Genomic DNA, 7,736 nt, shown 5'->3' with positions numbered 1-7,736 from the left:
GGGCTTGTTCTCGAACTGCTGTGGAGCTTCGAAGGCCGCCCGGCCGGGGCGTGGGTCGGACTGCAGGGGTGGCCACCCCGGTGCCGCGTCCTCCACGTCCTGCCACCTGGAGACGTCGCTGGGCCAGGTGGGGGGGCCGCAAGGGCGGGTTCCGTTCTCGGACATGCAGCCGGGAGGCTAGGGCCAGGTCGCCTGGCGTCAAGCGTCCCTGTCCCGGTGAGCCTTGGCTCGCGGTGTCCTCCAGAACCTTGTCTTTGTCCCAGAGCGTGTGGGTGCGCGTGTCTGTGTGTGCGCGTGCGCCTGTGTACGTGTGCACGTGTTCGTGTGTGTGCCTACGTGCGCCTCCGCTTGTGTGTGTGCGTGTGCATGTGCCAGCACACGTGCGCCTGTGTGCGTGTGTTTCTGCCGGAGCTGGGGGAGAGGACCATGTGGGGACCCTCCAGTTCCCAGACTTCTCTCCCCTTCTAGGGAGTAATGGGCGGTGGAGAGAGATTGACCTGATTGGCTCTCAGATCCAATACCAAAATTCCCAGGTAGGATCAGCCCTGCTGGGTGGGAATCCATGCCCACCTCTGGACCAATCAACTTGTAGTAGGGGGCTCTGGCAGCATCCCACAAGGAAGATCTCTTCATATTTGGCAACCTTGTATCCAAACATCTTAGAATATCCTCTGAGTATGCATAATCAAGGTCCCCACCCCATTACGCCAGGCCTCCACCCTTTGCTGTGAGTGAGCCTGGAGGTACCCTCAGAGCTGGACAGAGGGGTCTGGGGGCACTCTTGTACATCCCATCCAATTAAAATGACCCCCTTGCACGCCTGCCTTCTCCACATTCTGGGCTATCTGCAGCTCGGGAGAGGCACAGCAACTCGAAAATGTGCTCCCTTGTCACAAGCAGCAGGTACAGATTTCATGAACACATGCAAACAGGAGAAGCCCTTGTCATTCATGAGCAGAATGGGCCTGTCTTCATCAGCTTGGGCTGCTATGACAAAATACCCCGGGCTGGGGGCTTAAACCGCAGACATTTATTTCTCACTGTTCTGTAGGTTAGAAGTCCACGACCAAGATGCTGGCTGTTTTGGTTCCCCGTGAGCAGGTGGCTGCCTTCTTCCCATGTCTTCACAGAGTGGGGGCCAGAGCGAGTGCATGCAAACTTTCTGGTGTCTGTCTTCTGAGGACACTAACCTCATCACTAGGGCCCCACTCTGATATCTAGCTCTAACTACCTTCCAAAGACCCCGTCTCCGGGTATTATCACACTGGGATTTAGGGCTTCAATTTACGGATTGGGGAGTCAAATTCAGTCCACAACAGGGCCCATGGTGGGGAGGGGCCCTGGGTCTACCCTTGGCAAAAATGAGTTCTGGAGTGAGGGGTTCTTCCCCCTGAGAACCAGAGCTCAGAAGTTTGTGCCCATCAATCCTTTAGCTAGCCTTTCCCTGTGCCCTCGGATGGTCTCGGGGACCAGAGCAGGATGTCTGAGCCAGCTGGGGAGCTGGATCAATCTCTGTGGTGGATTGTTCTGTTCACTGCCGGATGCTGAGCAGCATGCCTGACCACAGTGCACGCCTCTCCCAGTTGTAACCGCTCAAACATCTCCAGAATTGCACATGGCTATCCTCACCTTGAAATGAAAACAGGTAGGCCTCCCCCCACCCGGCAGCTCCCATGAACACATCTTGACAGATTGTAACTGATCTCAGTTTCCTTAATGTTGACAATGACATTAAGTGGTAAGTGCAGGTCATATGTGACTCCAAGGAAAAGGGGGAGAGACCCTTGCTATACTATCCCTGGGGCCAGGGGCAAGGGTGTAGAGCAGTCCAGGCCCATGGTGAGAGCCCCGGGACCTATGTGGTTGCCCACTCTCACCTCACTGCAGTCCTGAGAGGTGGAGCTTTTCATTGCTACTGCGCGGAGGAAGGGAGGGCTCAGAGACGGAGAGCGCCTGGGCCTGACTGCAGCTTCCATTGCTGGAGCCAGTGCAGCAACACTGCCCCAGCTTTGTTTTGTTTTGTTTTTGTTTTTAAATTGTGGTAAAATATATATAACACCCAATTCACCATTTTACCCATGTTTAGGTGTGCAGCTCAGTGGCATGAAGCCCATCACATTGGGCAACCATCACCACATCCATCCGCAGAGCATTTTCATCTCTCTCAAGCTGAAACTCTGTCCCCTGAGAAACACTAACTCCCCCATCTGCCTCCCCAGCCCCTGGAACCTACCATTCCATCTTCTGTGAATGTGATGGCTCTAGGAACCTCGCATAAGTGGAACCGGGCGACATTCATCCTCTGGTGAGTGGGTTATTTCACTCAGCGCGTCTTCACTGTTCACCATGTTATGGCAAGTGTCAGAGTTTCCTTCCTTCTTAAAGCTGACTAGTGTGAATGGACCGCATTTGGCCTATCTATTAATCTGCGGGTGGACATTTGGGTAGTGCCCACCCTTTGCCTCTGAGAATAGAGCCAAATTTGGCTTTGAACGTTTGTGGACTAGTTTCTGTGCGGATGTATGCTTTTATGCCCCTTGCGTCGGCGTGGGGCAGCTGGGTCCGCGGTAACCGGGGGTGACGGAAAGAAGGAATGTGGCCCATCTCTGGATGGTATGCAAAGAATCGTTTTACATAACGTGCAATTTTTATCCCATCTGACGGTGGAAAGGCATTTCTTAAGTTTCTTTCTCTGATGCTTAAATAAAAATAGGCCGAGGAACTAAAAAGGGACTGACCATGTTTTCTCCAAGGCCCTGCGCGTGCACACCCGATTCTCCCCGCTGCTGACAAGGGAGAGCCGCCAACAGCTGAGCACAGTTCCACACCGAGTGCGTGTTCGCGGATGACTCTCCCGGAATTCGCAGCCAAGGTGCCGGTTGTTCTTCCTGCACAGAAAGAAAACCTATTTTAGGCAAAACTGTAACCTCAGGGATGCTCCGGAAAGTACTGAGTCGCAGGTGTCCTGCCAGATATTTGTCCCGCCCAGACCCCGCCCACTGTCCCGCCCGCCCCGGCCCCGCCCGCCCGCCGCCCGCCTGGGCCCCGCCCTCTGCCCCGCCTCTTGCCCCCGCGGCGCGCGGGCGTCCGGTCCCTTTGCGCGCCGCCTTCCGCGTCCCGGCGGGGCGAGCGCCTGTGCGCGTGGGTCCCGGGCGCTGGGCCGTGGCGCTGCGGCGCGGGACGGCTGACCGCAGCCCTCCGGAGAGGAGATGCGCGGGGTCTCCGCGACCCCTCCGCCCGCCTCCCAGGCCCGCCCCGCCGCCCCTTGCTGTCGGGGAGGGGCTGGGGTGGGATGCTTGGGGCCGGGCGTCCTGGAGCCCCGGGAGCCGCCCTTCCCGGCCGCGCCGCGCGCGCGCAGCCCCCGGCCCGGCCCGACCCCTGCCCGACCCGGCGGGGGGTCCCCGCGGCGCCGGACGGCGACGGGCCCGCAGAAGGGCTGCGTGGTGGGATCCCCGGGAATGGGGCCCCCCGGCCCCGCTCCGTCAGGACCGCGGGGCGGCCGGGAAGTGCGCGGCGGGACCCCCGCAGGAGAGGCGCGGCCTCGAGGACCCGCGGCGCCCCTGAACCGACCCCGCTCCTGGGAAGGCTCCGCGGTGTCCCCGCCGGCGTGGCGCGCGTCCGTGCCCCCACCCGGAGAGTGCTGTGAGTTGCGCTTTGCACTTCGAGGTCAGAGGGCGTCCGAGGTTTTGGCGGAGGCGGGATTCTGACCCCGCCGTTTCCCACCTGGATGGCCTTGGGCAAGCGACCACCGTCCCTGGGCCTCGGTGTCCCCATTTCTTAGGCGAGTAGGGCTCCTTGTGAGAAGTCAGGAGTAGCGCACATCACTAGGGTTTGGGGAGGTCCTCGGTTGAGCTGACGTCCCTGTGCAGCGCCTAGGGCCACGCGCGGGGCACCTTCACCCGCACACACACTGGGGTCCGGCCGGGATTTGTCCCCTCGTTCATCAGTGCATCACGGCTGCCGCAGGGAGAGGGGAGGCACAAAGGCGCTGTGTCACAGGAGTGGGCCTGGGGCTTGCCCCGGAGGTGGGCCACTGGGTTGAGGTGCCCACGTGTGTGCACACGTGTGCAAACACAGGGCAGACCGTGGGCAGAGGGTCAGACAGGGTCCCCACAAGGAGGTCGACCTCAAAGAGGCTGGGGCCGTCCTCAGGAGGATGGCCTCAGGATGCAGGAGAACCAGCCCCCAGCGGAGGAAGAGGCTGGACAGAAGCAGAGACTGCTGAAAGGCAGGATTTCGACCCAAAGGCCACAGAGTGTCCAGAAAGAGAGGGGAAGTGCTGGGTTAGCAAACGTCATCTTCCAGTACAGAACCAGCATGGAGCATTTTCCCATGGTCCAACAAACACAGATGATTGGTCTCATCTAATACATAATTAATATCCTTGTTTCTAATAACACCAATTTTTAAATATTCGCTAGAACAACACATGATGAGATTTAGATCTTTATATTTCATTCAGGAAATCCTGAATCCTAGGTGACAGCAACCTTGGTCTCAAGAGACTATTTGTAACGGAGGTTCAGAGTCTATAAGATCTTATGGGGATGAAACACGGATGGAATAGGGACACTGGTATGACAAAAAGAATCTCATTCAAATGAAATCTGGAAAACAATTTATAAACCATCTCAGTGAGGTCAGGAATTAAAATGACGTCATAAAACCCACTTTCATGGTAGTTCTGATGGAAAGGGGTGCTCCCAGCCCAGAGAAAGGGCGGGGACCTCAGGGCAGGGTGTAACCACCCTGTCCAGGACAGTGACCGTGTCATGATTCGCACACCCACTGACCTTCAGAGTATTTTAAACTCTCCTCACTGTCCCCTGAAGTGTTAATTAGTTCACTTGCTGCCATTTGTAGGTTTTAATGAGCTTGTTTTTGCTTTTTACAATTGGGAAATGCAACATACACGTGCAAAGTGTACAAACACACACACACTGTTTAATCAGTAGCCCGAAAGTGAACACTCAGGTTATAAGTCACCCCCTAGGTCAGGAGATGCAACATGTCCAGTGTGCCTGAAACCTCCCATGTGCCTCCCACCACTGCCTTGGGGGTGGGCACCCCCCCACACCAAAGCCCACAAGGTGCAAGTGGTTTACATGGCGTGACCCTAGGGAGCCCCAGTGGGTTGGGGAGAGACTCAGGTGCACCCCTTTGGGGGACTCTTGGCCTTCAATGGACCAGAAAGCTCTCAGAGACCCAGGAACAGCAGCCTGGGAAACTCAGGCTGGCCTGCTGGGAGTCTGTGACAGCTGAGGTCATACCATCAGGGCACTAAGAACGTCTGCTCCAGCCACCACACTGACTTCTGTCAAAGACCATGAAGTGGGACTGAACCGTGTCCACCCCTCTCCCCCATTCAGGGTGGAAGCCCGGATCTCCATGTGACCATATTTGGAGATAGGCCCTTAGTTAGACATAGGGCCAGGTCCTAATTCCATAGACACCAGAGCATCTTGGCACGTACACAGAAAGGAAGCAATGTGGGGACAAAGCAGGAAGGTCCGCAAGCCGAGGAGACTGGTCTCACCAGAAAACAATACTGATGACAACTTGATCTTGGAACTTGGCCAGAAAATGCTCCTTCTTGCATTTCAGCTTTACAAGCTGTGATCATTTTTCTTTTAGCTGGAAACCCTCCTTTGGTTTTCCTTTGGGAGGGTCTGTTGGTAGAAAATTGCATCACTAGAAATAAAAGCAAATGGTTCTTCAGTCTGAATAATGCCTTAAAAGTTCCAAGTGTTGGGGCGCCTGGGGGGCTCAGTGGATTAAGCCGCTGCCTTCGGCTCAGGTTATGATCTCAGTGTCCTGGGATCGAGCCCCGCATTGGGCTCTTTGCTTGGCGGGAGCCTGCTTCTCTCTCTCTCTCTCCGCCTACTTGTGATCTCTCTCTCTATCAAATAAATAGATAAAATCTTTTTAAAAAAAAAGTTCCAAGTGTTAAGCCCCACCGACTGTATGAACTTGCGAAATTGTGACCCTCTGGTTTTCATGCTGGTTCCCTGTGCCTGGGGTGGCTAGTGTGAGGGTCTGGCCCTCTCACCCTTTGGAGCGCCTGCATCCCTCCCTGCTGAGGACAGTCCCTTAGTCTGTTTGGGTCCCTACTGAATCTCTGCCCTTCTTATTTTTTTTCTATGTGGCCTCTACTCTACATTTAGGTGCGGAGAGTCTGTTCTGCCAGTCTTCAGGTCATTTTCAGGTCTACACTGATGTGGACTAGCTGTATCTGGGATGAGGTGAGCCTAAGGTCATCCTACTCCACCACCTTCCTGAACAGCATCTTTATTTCATTTTCATTCTTAAAAACTTATTTGCCCTGGGCAGTCATATTCCTTTTCCTATTAACATATAATGTATTATTTGCTCCAGCGGTACAGGTCTCTGAATCGTCAAGCTTACACATTTCACGGTACTCACCATAGTGCATACCCTCCCCCATGTCCATAACCCAGCCACCCTATCCCTCCCTTCCCCCTGGGCAACCCTCAGTTTGTTTCATGAGATTAAGAGTCTGTTATGGTTTTTCTCCCTCCCAATCCCATCTTGTTTTATTTTTTTCCCTCCCTTCCCCCCATGACCTCCCCGACCCTGCCTCTCAAATTCCTCATATCAGGGAGATCATATGATAATTGTCTTTCTCTGATTGACTTATTTTGCTAAGCATAATACCCTCTAGTTCCATCCGTGTCGTTGCAAATGCCAAGATTTCATTTCTTTTTTTTTTTTTTTTAGATTTTATTTGTTTATTTGACAGACAGAGATCACAAGCAGACAGAGAGGCAGGCAGAGAGAGAGAGAGGGAAGCAGGCTCCCTGCTGAGCAGAGAGCCCGATGCGGGACTCGATTCCAGGACCCTGAGATCATGACCTGAGCCGAAGGCAACGGCTTAACCCACTGAGCCACCCAGGTGCCCCGATTTCATTTCTTTTGATGGCTGTATAGTATTCCATTCTATATACACCACATCTTTATCCATTCATCTGTTGATGGACATCTAGGTTCTTTCCATAGTTTGGCTATCGTGGACACTGCTGCTATAAACATTCGGGTGCACGTGCCCCTTCAGATCACTACATTTGTATCTTTAGGGTAAATACCCAGTAGCGATTGCTGGGTCATAGGGTAGCTCTATTTTCAACTTTTATTTTTTAATTTTTTTTTTAAGATTTTATTTATTTATTTGTCAGAGAGAGAGAGAGAGGGAGAGCAAGCACAGGCAGACAGAGTGGCAGGCAGAGGCAGAGGGAGAAGCAGGCTCCCTACAGAGCAAGGAGCCCGATGCGGGACTCGATCCCAGGACGCTGGGATCATGACCTGAGCCGAAGGCAGCTGCTTAACCAACTGAGCCACCCAGGCGTCCCTTATTTTTTAATTTTTTAAAATATTTTATTTATTTATTTGACAGACAGAGATCACAAGTAGACAGAGAGGCAGGCAGAATGAGAGGAAGGGAAGCAGGCTCCCTGCTGAACAGAGAGACCCATGCGGGGCTCGATCCCAGGACCCTGGGATCATGACCTGAGCTGAAGGCAGAGGCTTTAACCCACTGAGCCACCCCGGCGCCCCTATTTTCAACTTTTAATGGAAAGTCCATGCTGCTTTCCAGAGTGGCTGCACCAGCTTGCATTCCCACCAACAGTGCAGGAGGCTCCCCTTTCTCCACATCCTCGCCAGCATCTGTCGTTTCCTGACTTGTTAATTTAGCCATTCTGACTGGTGTGAAGTGGGAT

At 54.2% G+C, this 7,736-nt stretch overlaps 1 long non-coding RNA gene across 1 annotated transcript; it reads left to right on the top strand.

Moving 5' to 3' along the window:
• Nucleotides 1-2,114: 2,114 nt before the first annotated feature.
• Nucleotides 2,115-6,417, top strand: LOC122905853. The gene is made up of 3 exons (XR_006384484.1): nucleotides 2,115-2,305; nucleotides 2,754-2,872; nucleotides 6,165-6,417. It is a non-coding gene; the product is annotated as an uncharacterized LOC122905853 (long non-coding RNA).
• Nucleotides 6,418-7,736: the final 1,319 nt, after the last annotated feature.

The sequence above is a fragment of the Neovison vison genome, chromosome 5, assembly GCF_020171115.1.
Source record: "Neovison vison isolate M4711 chromosome 5, ASM_NN_V1, whole genome shotgun sequence".
Classification (NCBI taxonomy): Eukaryota; Metazoa; Chordata; class Mammalia; order Carnivora; family Mustelidae; genus Neogale; species Neogale vison.
Note: the sequence above shows the minus strand (reverse complement) of the source record. Positions and strands in the feature narration are given on the sequence as shown.